Here is a 13,180-nt window from a genome sequence, read left to right as displayed (position 1 = left end):
TTAGTGGTTAGCATGGTGATCACGCAAGTCATTTGCTTGGTCTAGTGGTTAGCATGGTGATCACGCAAGTCATTTGTTTGGTCTAGTGGTTAGCATGGTGATCCCGCATGTCATTTGCTTAGTCTAGTAGTTCGCATGGTGATCACACAAGTCATTTGCTTGGCCTAGTAGTTAGCATGGTGATCACGCAAGTCATTTGGTTTGTCTAGTTGTTAGCATGGTGATCACGCAATTCATTTGCTTGATCTAGTAGTTAACATGGTGATCACGCAAGTAATTTGATTGGTCTAGTGGTTAGCATGGTGATCACGCAAGTCATTTGCTTGGTCTAGTCGTTAACATGGTGATCACGCAAGTAATTTGCTTGGTCTAGTGGTTAGCATGGTGATCACGCAAGTAATTTGCTTGGTCTACTCGTTAACATGGTGATCACGCAAGTAATTTGATTGGTCTAGTGGTTAGCATGGTGATCACGCAAGTCATTTGCTTGGTCTAGTGGCTAGCATGATGATCGCGCAAGTCATTTGCTTGGTCTATTGTTTAGCATGGTGATCACGCAAGTCATTTGCTTGGTCTAGTGGTTATCATGTGATCACGCAAGTCATTTGTTTGGTCTAGTCACTAGTGGTTAGCATGGTGATCACGCAAGAGTATCAGCTTCAAATCCCACAATATACTTTTTTTCAATTGTTTGAATGCGCTTTTTTACTAATTATAAATAAGAATTATGTTACTACGCATAATGTTTGTTAGAATATGTGCAAAAATATAGTAATGTATATGGTATACAGATGATATTATTGCGTGGGATATGTTATGAAACCTGCTTGTTCAGTCTGTTAACTCTTTATCTAAAGAATAAGTTTCAGCATAAAATAAAAAATATAAATGTTTTGAGCTGAGTGAATGACGGATATGTTTCATCTCGTAAGTGCAAAACTAATGTAGTTTACCGATTGCTTTCACCCACTCAACGAAATACATCCGTTATTCACCGCTACGTTGCAGGATGTTTGGCTCGTTGTAAGTCATTGAAAATACAGTGAATCGTAATTCAGACAGCAAATATCTGCGTAATTTGGCTTCCAAACTACCAGCTGATTCAACATGAGATTACGTCCAAGTATGACATGACTATGTACATAAATAGGTTACTGCTTTCATCTCATTGATCGTACTATGACATAACAATGTACATAAATAGGATACTACTTTCATCTCAATGATCCTACTATGTCATGATAATGTATATAAATAGGATACTGCTTTCATCTCAATGATCCTACTATGACATGACAATGTACATAAATAGGATACTGCTTTCATCTCAATGATCCTACTATGACATGACAATGTACATAAATAGGATACTGCTTTCATCTCAATGATCCTACTATGTCATGATAATGTATATAAATAGGATACTGCTTTCATCTCAATGATCCTACTATGACATGACAATGTACATAAATAGGATACTGCTTTCATCTCAATGATCCTACTATGACATGACAATGTACATAAATAGGATACTGCTTTCATCTCAATGATCCTACTATGACATGACAATGTACATAAATAGGATACTGCTTTCATCTCAATGATCCTACTATGACATGACAATGTACATAAATAGGATACTGCTTTCATCTCAATGATCCTACTATGTCATGATAATGTATATAAATAGGATACTGCTTTCATCTCAATGATCCTACTATGTCATGATAATGTATATAAATAGGATACTGCTTTCATCTCAATGATCCTACTATGACATGACAATGTACATAAATAGGTTACTGCTTTCATCTCAATGATCCTACTATGACATGACAATGTACATAAATAGGATACTGCTTTCATCTCAATGATACTACTATGACATGACAATGTACATAAATAGGATACTGCTTTCATCTCAATGATCCTACTATGACATGACTATGTACATAAATAGGATACTGCTTTCATATCAATGATCGTACTATGATATGACTATGTACATAAATAGGATACTGCTTTCATATCAATGATCCTACTATGATATGACTATGTACATAAATAGGTTACTGCTTTCATCGCAATGATCGTACAAGGACATGACAATGTACATAAATAGGTTACTGCTTTCATCGCAATGATCGTACTATGACATGACAATGTACATAAATAGGTTACTGCTTTCATCGCAATGATCGTACTATGACATGACAATGTACATAAATAGGTTACTGCTTTCATCGCAATGATCCTACTATGACATGACAATGTATATAAATAGGTTACTGCTTTCATCGCAATGATCCTACTATGACATGACAATGTATATAAATAGGTTACTGCTTTCATCTCAGTGATCCTACTATGACATGACAATGTACAAAAATAGGTTACTGCTTTCATCTCAATGATCCTACTATGATATGACTATGTACATAAATAGGTTACTGCTTTCATCTCAATGATCCTACTATGGCATGACAATGTACATAAATAGGTTACTGCTTTCGTTGAAATGATTCGAAATGTAATAAGATTTTGATCATTTGCTTTTGATATTTGAAATACAAACAACGAAGAAGGTAACTACATGTATATTCAATTATTAGAAATTATAGATCTCTTTGATCTTCCATATGGCCAAAATAAAACGTCAGTGTTCACAAAATAAGGAAAGCATACGAATTTTAAGAACAAGATATAATCAAGTTCGAACTCAGTGTGCTCTATGTTGTGTATCAAAATTTAGTATTACTTTTCCTGATTGATATTGTATCTCAAAAGAGAGTTAAAATTGTAAATTACCTCAAAAATCCTACGCGAATACGACCGGCTAGAGTAGATGTAGAAACTATAAACAACAACTTACAGGAAGAAATTTACAAAATATCTTCTCAGTCATGTTAGTCTGTTTAAGACGGCACTAATAATTTTGTTATCAGTTTTGAATGCAATTTTTGCAACGTCTACTGGTTGTTTTTATTTGAATTTGCATTCCGACAAGAATAAAACAGAAACCCGAAAACGCAAAGGCTCGTTATTGTTCACTTTCTGTCATTTATTTTGCCGTGGACCAGTTCAAGAGATATGGACTGTTGTTTCCATTGTCTGAAAAATTAAAGTATATAAAAGATGCCATATTTTTTCTTTTCCTTGACATTCTACCACAATATAATGATTTTGGAATTCTTACAACCGCATGCGAACACTTGTACAATTTGATAAACATTGTTGACGCCGCTGCCAAAACCACTGTCGCCGCCATAAAAGTGGTACATATGTTCACCTTGCCAATGCACGTTAGATAACCGTGATCATGATGATAATAAATAAATAAATAAATAAATAAATAAATAAATAAATAAATAAATAAAATCAATATGAACAGCATCCGACTTTAAAGAGTAGTGCCTTTGCTAAGAAATAAATTAATTATCTTTGATTCATGTTCTCCAAGAAGAATTAATTGCTTACGAAGACCATATACCTTTAGAGTACTAGTGTATTGTTTAACATTTGCGAAATTTTTCCTCCAAAATTTCAATTTATAGTTACGAAGTGAAATGAAGACGTGATGCCCAAACTTATGGGGCACTAAACAGCGATACAAGTGATCACTCAGTTTAAAAAAAATTAACTACGAAATAAAGCATGCCAATGTGCGTCTTTAATGTTAAGAAAATCAAAGTCATGTCAGACATACAGAACGGTATAAAAAGAATTTACTTATATACAATCCAATCATCTCACGTCAGGCACACTCTAACGTCATAGATGAAAACCATAATTTACGAATTTTCATGCACATGTCTACTTTGAGGATTCCTTCACCAGAATGAGAATTGGCAGCAAGAAATAAATCACCTTTCAACTGTCTGTTGTTACGGGTTCATGTTTATCATAAAATATTAAGAAAAAACTTATCAGACAGTGTTACTTATAACATACAAAATTACGAGAATATAAAAAGTTGTAATCTTCTAGTCGTAATTTTCCAGATGTCAATTTTGGTTTTGTTCTTCATTATGCCCTACATTCTCGTCAACTGAATGTAGTTAAGCTAAGGGAAATTAGAAGAATCTAAAAATGTAAATTATCAAGGTGAAACCAGGTGAGATATTATACTTCACACTTTTATTACTGAACTTAAAAATAAAGTAGATTTGCCACAGAGAGAGAGAGAAAGAGAGAGAGAGAGAGAGTGGTGGGCTTGGGTGAGGAGCATCTTTGCCTCCTATAAAACACGCTTACATCTGCTCTGCTGCCACAAAATTGCGTGTTGCGAGCCAGGAATTTATGCATTTGTGCATCATATCCAAGTGTGTTAGCGTGTAGTCGGATATCCAGAGATACATAATCTTTTGGGTATCCCCAATATATACCATTGTCGGGGATCTGTCTCATCTCCGAGGCAGAAGATCGCACGCTAACACACATCAGGTTAATGGTTGAATTTAGTCCGTCAAGTTGATTCTTGTCATAAACCATGCACAGGAGGAACAACAAATAATAATATTTATTTTTTAAATGGAAAAAAATAGTTTGACCTGACCAGATGACTTAGAACGGTCTACGATAGAGATCATAGTACCTATGGTGCCAGCGTCAGGAGTAATGACCTAGAAACTAGGAGCCAGTTTAAAGTCCGTTGGAAAAGTATTGCAGATCGATCTATCACAGAAAGCGGTTCACCTTAAAACAGCAAGAATTATGGGGAAAAGTCTTTAAGATCTGATGTCATTTATATGTCCCGTCTCATGCATAACGATCAGCCAAAACTATCTTCGATACAGAATAATAGTAATAATAATAATAATAATTGTATTTTTTATTCCATTTTACGTCATTTCGCAATTAATGTAATGTGAAATTCTGCTGTAATAAAAATCATGAATCTGTGATTTTAAATTATTTGTTTATGGTTTTCTGACACTGTTAGAATTTTGATCAGAGTTAGACATAGAGAAAACTTTAGCTTTATACTATACATGATCGAGTTTATTTCATAAATATTTAAAAAAGGAAATTCTGGAATAAGAGCAAATAATTAAATTTTCAATTGAAGATAATTTCATTTGTGGAGAAGTCATGTTATTGTATTCCTTTGTGTCTGCTTAATTTTCAGTATTAGCAAATAATTGTTCGAGAATAAGCAAAACCAGTCAAGTGTAAGTCCTGCTAGACAAATATATTTAACATTTAGGGGAGACTGATGAAAATGGAGAATTAGTTCTGGAAATATAATTCCAGATACAAGGAAGAAAGGAGGTATATGGTTCAAGAATTTCAAAATTCATTAAATTTGCGTAAGTATTGTATTATTTTGCGTTCAGATTTGATCCTCCGTAGCTTTGATATATACAATCAAAGCAGATGCTAATTAAAATCTTAGTTTCGACATCCTTGTCGAAAGGAAACTTCCCTGTTCTGCGTGTTTAGCCATCTGAATGGGTTACTTCTTCCTGGTCGCATCGTTGCCAGGAAACTACACGCGAAGATAATACAATGTGTGGTCTTATTTATGATAGTTACGTCAGTTCTTTCGAGTGAATTTCGCTTTTTGCGAACATAAATGAAAAATAAAGGTATGCAATTTGATTACAATTGCAAATAGATGTTGGTAAAACGTATGGAAAATACAGTAATGTGCATACATAATGTTGCCATTTGCATCTAAAGCTGCGGTAATACGGTTTTCCTTAATCTTAAGTTACACCATGGTCTATTAGAGGTGAAATCAAAATGGTAAGAAGATCAGTGTATGAAGCAAATATAGTATTTAGACAATGGCTAGCGACAGAGATTTGCTCGCAGTTATGGTATGGTCCGTGTGACGGAGCATCCATGACAGTTTGCCAGTATTAGAACCAACAAACTTTAATTTCTTTTTTCGTTGTTGATTCATCAAGTGAAACATGAGACATATTTTTATTACTATTCAATATGCACCCATTCATTTTTGAAAATGAGAGTAGAGAATATCCTTGCACAAAGCTGGTATTATTAGTGACTGATACGGTTTATAGCGTTTAAACACCTAGTGTAAATGGGCAGCCTGAGCTTTAGTATTAGGACCTTATTAGGCATTATTTGCTCGCACTATTTCGACTTTGGCTGTGTCTAGGCTACCCAGGGTACTTATTGTGATGTTTCCAGTTTCAAAATTTTGAGGTTGCATGCAAGAGAAGATTCTTCACTTGGCCGAGGTAGTTAATCTAATTATACAGCGTATTCGAGTGGCTGATGTTCCATGTTTACAATTTTTAATGCATACACCTGTTTATATAAATTGTTAATTGGAATTATTTCCCAGACTGGTCTTCTTTACAAATGACTTACCGAAGATTATATTGATAGAGATGTCTAGCACACAGACTGAAATATCAAACATACAGCTTGCTCGAATCGTTGGAACATTTAAAATTACATAATAAATAAATATTGTATAAATTACAACGTACACGGAGCAATATCTGAAGAGGTTTTCTTACTTTTGTTCAACGTCTGCAACAGAGAGACAAGTCGGTCAACGGACTCAAATAGTACGATTAGGCATAAAATTCCACTGTCCATCTAGCTTGCTAAAATGTACAATGAGGGATGTAAAAAGAAACCAGAGAGATTTGTTTGAATGTGTATGTAATCATGGAGAAAGGTTATGTTTGTATCTCTATCTTTTTTATCTCGCTATTGTTCTGTGTTTGTCACGTCTGTCCAAAGCCGCCAAAGTGTTGCAATTTATGATGAGAGCAATAACAGATATTAATAAATCAGATTTATTACAACAAAGTTACTCGCCATTTCTTGTGAATTTTATAGCGAAAGTCCCCGTGCATGTTTACACCAGCACTGTTGGCTGTCCACTTTAGACCCACTCCCGGTTTTAAACAAGATAGTACTCTGAGGTTCTGTGACTCCTGTTACCAGCAGGCGTAGCAGTGAGTAATAGTAAAATACGTCAATAAAAACTTTGTATACTAGAGTATTGCATATTCCAGGCAAGTATTTATTGAAATATATAATTACAAATTAATCATTCTTTGATTGAATTTCTAACGGTTGCAGCATTTTGAGTCCTTTCATAACTTAGTGTAAAAATCATGATTTTTATCTATTAATCCAACGAGAAGCACGATTTCTGGTCAAACCCATAGGCAGATAGAAATAAAACATCGTGACAGAAATCGTCGCGAAAGGGTTTTCACTGATTAATTTAATTTTTGGTATTATCCTGACTATGTGAACTGTCAAAATTGGTACAGCATCTTGGAACTTAATGAGGATTAACTTAATGGTAATAAGTTGAAGGCCGGATTTTCCCGTTAATAAGAAGTAATTTCATATTAAATTATGTGATTTATATTGAATTTGGAAATATAATGAATAAAGTTTATACGGTAAAATTTAAGGACTAATTAAATAATAATTATTTCTGCTTCCCCTGGTTTAGTTCTTTATCATACAAATACGTACCCCCAGAAAGGCCATATATGTTCCTATTCAAGACTTTATAGTACAGTCCTCATGTATTAAACATCTCCTTCCATTTAAATGGTGCAAAGATAATGTATCATGTCTGGGAGTTTATCCAACCCGAGGAAACATTATTTAAGTTCACTGTAAATTTTATTCAAGAATGGATCAAATAATAGATTCCTCTTCAAACTTCAGATTTCGAACCCTGACAAAACATTTTAGACTTTTATGTTGGTTGGACGTCTGACTTGACACCTCACGCCTCGAATCTTCTACCACAGACTTCAGGAAAGTATAAGTTTTGGAGTCTGACCGTACCTCCATCTGTATAAATTTTCTGTCTAAAATGTGAAAGTCTCTCCAAGGCTTTTGTCTAAGTCTGAAGCTCGACAAGATGATTAATAAAACGTGCAGAAATAAAATATTATAGATTGCTCCCAAAGAATGGCAGGATTCAGCACAATTTATTTATTAAAACCAAGCTGGGAGAAACAGCGCCTGACGATATGTATCTCTATTCCAAACTGACTAATCGTTATTTCAATCGAAAGTTGAAATATTTAAAGTGAGATAGCCTGATCTTTTTAATTCAAAATTAGTTTCCTGCACATGTAGATGAAATACCATTTTCTTGATTTGTATTGTTATGTATAACTAGATTACGTGAATCTTTTTTCAGAATAAAAGTTTTTGTAAGGGTTATTTAGTTAATCGTTTTTTTAATGCTAAACTCGTAGTTGGCAATTCAGAGACGAGTCGGGCATAATACATAGGTTGATTTCATTTATACATTTCCAAGGCTGATATGTGCTAAAATTCAGATAAACATCACGTGATGTAACAAGGCAATGTGTTCTGGTAAAAGGTCGGACTGACCTGTTTCCTGATGGGCTAAAACTGGAACAGCTGATTTGTTTACTACAATGAGTATTTCGAAATACCAGATGATTCATTTAAAAGCTTTCTATTTCATTCTCGCAAAAGTTTACTATATAAGTGAATTATTGTAAGGATCAGTTATTTGTAATGATATTGCTGGTCTTGTAAGAGTTATTTGATATGATTGATTCATGTATTTAATTTAATAATCATTCGTTGAAATAATTGTGTTCATTACAAGATATTTGTATTATAGATCTATTGGATTTAGCGTCAATTCTTTAATGAAATTTGGATTTATAGCTCTAATGGATTTACCGTGAGTTCATTTACAGACATTTTGATATATAGCTGTATTGGGATTACCGTGACTTCATTTAAAGACATTTGGATTTATAACATAGTAATATTTCTGGATTGTTGGTACATCAGTACAATAAAGTCATCATTCAGAATACCTTTGGAATGTAATCAGGTTACATGGAACTATTGGCATTGGTAGCGCTTTAAGGAATTTAAGGAATTCATTAACCACTGTAAGTTATTTTTAATTCTTTCACTTTTGTATTTTTAGGAAAATAACTTAATAGTTTAAATTATGCTAAATTTGTTGGTTTTGCACTCTTTCTTGTTACGTAGTTTTAAGACAATATGATCGTAACAGTATTAAGACATTTGAGTCAACTTTGATGTTGTAGATTTCGGTACATATATATGCCTGTAAATTTTTACCTTGTTCCATCCTTTCTTAGAGAGCTGATGCATTAGAAGTAGACATTGGGTGCCATCCTGCGAGGACACAATCATAACTCTCGAATCTGTTTGATTATATTTGTGTAATTGTATATTAATTTCTTTCATATAATCATATAATTATAGATACTATGTATGATACAGCAATGATGATCTGTTTGGTATAAGGACGTCATTTGAAATTATATATGGTGCATCTGTATGAACCCACGTGATGTTCATGGATCGGATCATATTTGTGGTGTGTGCGACTTCACGACGGTCTCAAAAACATTATAAGTACTGTTTGTGTTTCAGATCGTTCTGCAGATCACTCTGGAATACCATTGGCCTTTTTTTAAATGTTTTTGGGTCTGACCACAATCGAGTAAATTTTGGATCCGAGTCCCACATACTCTTCGATCGGCTTAGCTCAGCATTCGTCTTTGAACTTGCGAAGCACCTTTTTATTCGTGGGACTAAACAACTGATGTTCTTTCAGATAATCGCAGGTAGCAAACTTATTCACTAGACTTGTCTGTGCTATGTCCGCGTACACATCATCGGTAGTAATATGCATCAGCAACCAATCAGTGTCGGTGTACAGCATCTTGACCCAATCCTGATGACGCAGTTTGATCTTGTCATAGTAAAACTCGTACATGAGCGGCTTCGACAAGTCCAACAGAGTCGTTCCAAAATAGATTGGTTTTGTCAGTTTGAGGTTCTTTTTACTATGAACGTCAAAAGTCCACCATTAAAGATTTTTCTGGACTCAAAGGCCGTGTCCGTAATAAGCCGTCGAAGTCTGTCTTTCTCACTATTATTCCGGACAAGATCGACTCGAATCCATCTGCGCAGATACTCCATGGTTTATCCAATCACGGCATTGACCATGAGCTTGAAAAAGTCCTTTTCAAATTCATTGGTGACCTTTTTGCGTAGGTCTGTATTCATCTGAGCATACGGAGCGATCAAATTTCGCTGAAGAAATCCAAGCAGACTATGAATCTTGGTAACGCGCATGCCCAATCGCAAGTACAACTTCAGATTTCGTACGTACATAATTGTTTGGTCCTAAGACTCTGCGCCAGTTGGATGCAATCGGTGTATTTGTGGCCGTACTCATCAACGATCCAGCACTGATACGAGGACAACCATGTACCGGGCACCGACAGCGCTTCTGGGTGCAGCGAATAATCGATGTGCGCCTCGTGTAAATGTTCAGGATATTCCAGCTCAACTTTAAAGAAGTATCCGTGGTCACCGTGGATGCTACGATGGCGCACGTCTTTTTGTAGAACAAGGTTTGCAGGATTGATCCATCGATATCCTCTAACACGAAGTGGCTCCATCCTGGACCAGTTATAAGTTACTGGCATCAAGATAAATGATGTAACTGTTAGAGGCTGCGTGGTTTCACCAGTACGCGTTTGTGTTGTTGGCACGAGTGTGTCTATAAACGGACACTCCACCATGAAGTGGTCGCTCGATCAACAGATGATGGTCAATTTCAATGAGTCATTCTAGCTCGATTTTGGTCCTGGGCATCAATGCATTCCAGCCAATAGCCGGTGACGAAAATTAATGCATGACATGCTTCAAGAACGTCAGCGAGTAAATATAGATCATGATAGTTGCACAGGTTTTTGCATTCAAAAGGAGTCCAGTGATTTTGAAATTCTACGCCGTCAGATTATTCACTAACTTCGCCAGAGATGAATTCATAAACAGTATCGGATCGATAAACTGCAATTGTCCTAGCCGACTCCCTACTGTTATCGTACAATGCTCTAGTACTGACTCCATTATTGACTCTAATGGTTCTGAATCTCTGCATCGAAATAACTCCTCACAAATATGCTGCTATTTCCTAGGGTCGCTTAAAATTTCCCGTACATTTTCCACTGCCAAAAACTTCATTCTTTCGCATACTTTTGAGTGCCATTGATGCTTTTTTATTATAATCCCAAGTCATTTATCTAATTAACCTGTTCTGAAACATCCTTGTCTCTGACTTCATAAAAAACGGCACTCGCTTCAAACGCAGTGGACGAGTTATAATGTTTCTTTGGAGGGTATACTTTCATGCACGATATTCCACAGATTCATTTTAGTTTTATTTGCCAAACCATACCTACCCTAATATATTTCGTTCTATTTCTAAAGTCATTCCCACAATCACCATCTTGTCATTGTGTTTTGGATTTGTTTCCGAAAATTCGTACATCATTTGTGCTTCTATAATGAAAGTGTATGATACATTCAAACGATACAACAATCTAAATGTATCGGTCACATTCTTGACATTCACATTTTTGGTAGTTTTACGCCACCCCTTTGAACATTCCATGAACTGGTTCAGTATACTTTGCGAATCATTGGTTTCGCCGCCACTCAACATTGATATATAAGCAGCCAAATACACTTCTTCATTCTTTATATTTAGGCTTGGCCGTGTGTATAATGATAGCTACCATAGACTTGCCTGTCTGAGTACATCACTCACTGCATGATTGTTTTTGGCATTTCTATAATCACTGCAGACTAGATTAAGTGGTACGAAACTGGGGTTTGTTTCTACTGACTGTCTTTGACGAGTCTCTATCCACCATGGCTAAATCACTTGGGTTTGCTTACGGGTGTACGGTCAAAATTAAAAGTGAACAACAGACAACGCTGACATGGGGGCTAAATGTTCATGGTTGGTAGATACGAGGACAGGTGCAAAGGCAGCAAAATGGACCAGTCGGGCAACAACCCAAGTGTCGTACTACTAACCGTTTTGTCTGCAGACACATCAACTCTTTCCCCGAGATCCACCACAACCTTGTTTAATGCGGATGCATATGAGCCAATGCCTGAAAAGGAACCAATTACCGTGGAAAAGAACAACAATGCAGACCACATCCTAGAGCATACAGTGTTATCCTCGTTAGTGTGTACCCCACCAATGAAGGGACTTTGGAAGTTCATGAAGAGAGGAGCTCTCCTGGGGAATTTAACCCCATACGTGTTGTGTCGGCCAGCGAGTCAAAGAAGGATGGATTTTATATTATAACAGATGGAGTTTTTCCCGAGGAGAAAAGGCTCTCTCCACCCTTTTTGTTCAAGAACAGGTGGTGGAAGCTATCCGTGTTTAACCCGACACCCCTCATTACTGTAAATTTGCAAGGGATGGCGGGGGATTATTTTTAATGTGAGAGGGCAGCGTTTTGAAACATCAGTGCCCACATGTCATGTCGATCCATCGCCGGTACCTGCGTGATTGTAGCCAACGGATACTATATGGAGCCTTACTTAGTTGAAGGGGTATACACATACTCACTGACTGAGATCCTTGGCATTTTGTCCACATCCGATATTATCTAAGGGTCGGACTACATTGGAAAGTGGGACCCTCCTGACAGATATTAGATATAGGTCACTTTGGACAGAAATAGCAAGTTGGCTGGTGGAAATGGCCATGTTTTGGACAAACTATATTGTAAAACCGTGTCTGAATTCTAAAGTTTCCCGACAGGAAACAAAAAATCTATATTTTCAAGGAAAGGTGATATTGAAATATTAGTCAAAGTAATGGAGGACGAGGAGCTAATAAGAGGGATTCCTGTGAGATGTCAAAGGGCTTTTCAGAATTTCATATCAGAAGATAGCATAAAGGACATGGATATTAATATATCTCACATAAAAATATTATCCAAACTGTTTGACAAAAGGAAAAAATTATAGCTGATGTATGCTATTCAATAATACCATTGTAAATTGTATGAATACAGGCTGGAAATTCTACTACTGTTGATGATAATAATAATGAAAGTTTTATTATTATTATTATTATTATTATTATTATTATTTTAGCATATCTTCGCATATCGAAACAAATTTGGGATTTTTAAAAAATATTTATCATTCTCTCAGTCTCAAACTTCTGACATAACCTCTCTCTCTCTCCCTCTCCCTCTCTCTCTCTCTCTCTCAAATTTCTTCCGTGACGTCCGTACGAATTAACCGTTGTTCTGTCCCAAGCATTAGTCAGTTCCTACTGATATAGTGCTGGCTAGATGTTCTCTAGAACTCACGGTACTAA

The sequence above is a fragment of the Sinohyriopsis cumingii genome, chromosome 16 (genome assembly GCF_028554795.1).
Source record: "Sinohyriopsis cumingii isolate HCF-2022 chromosome 16, ASM2855479v2, whole genome shotgun sequence".
In the NCBI taxonomy this organism is placed as follows: Eukaryota; Metazoa; Mollusca; class Bivalvia; order Unionida; family Unionidae; genus Sinohyriopsis; species Sinohyriopsis cumingii.
This window is presented reverse-complemented; position numbering follows the sequence as displayed.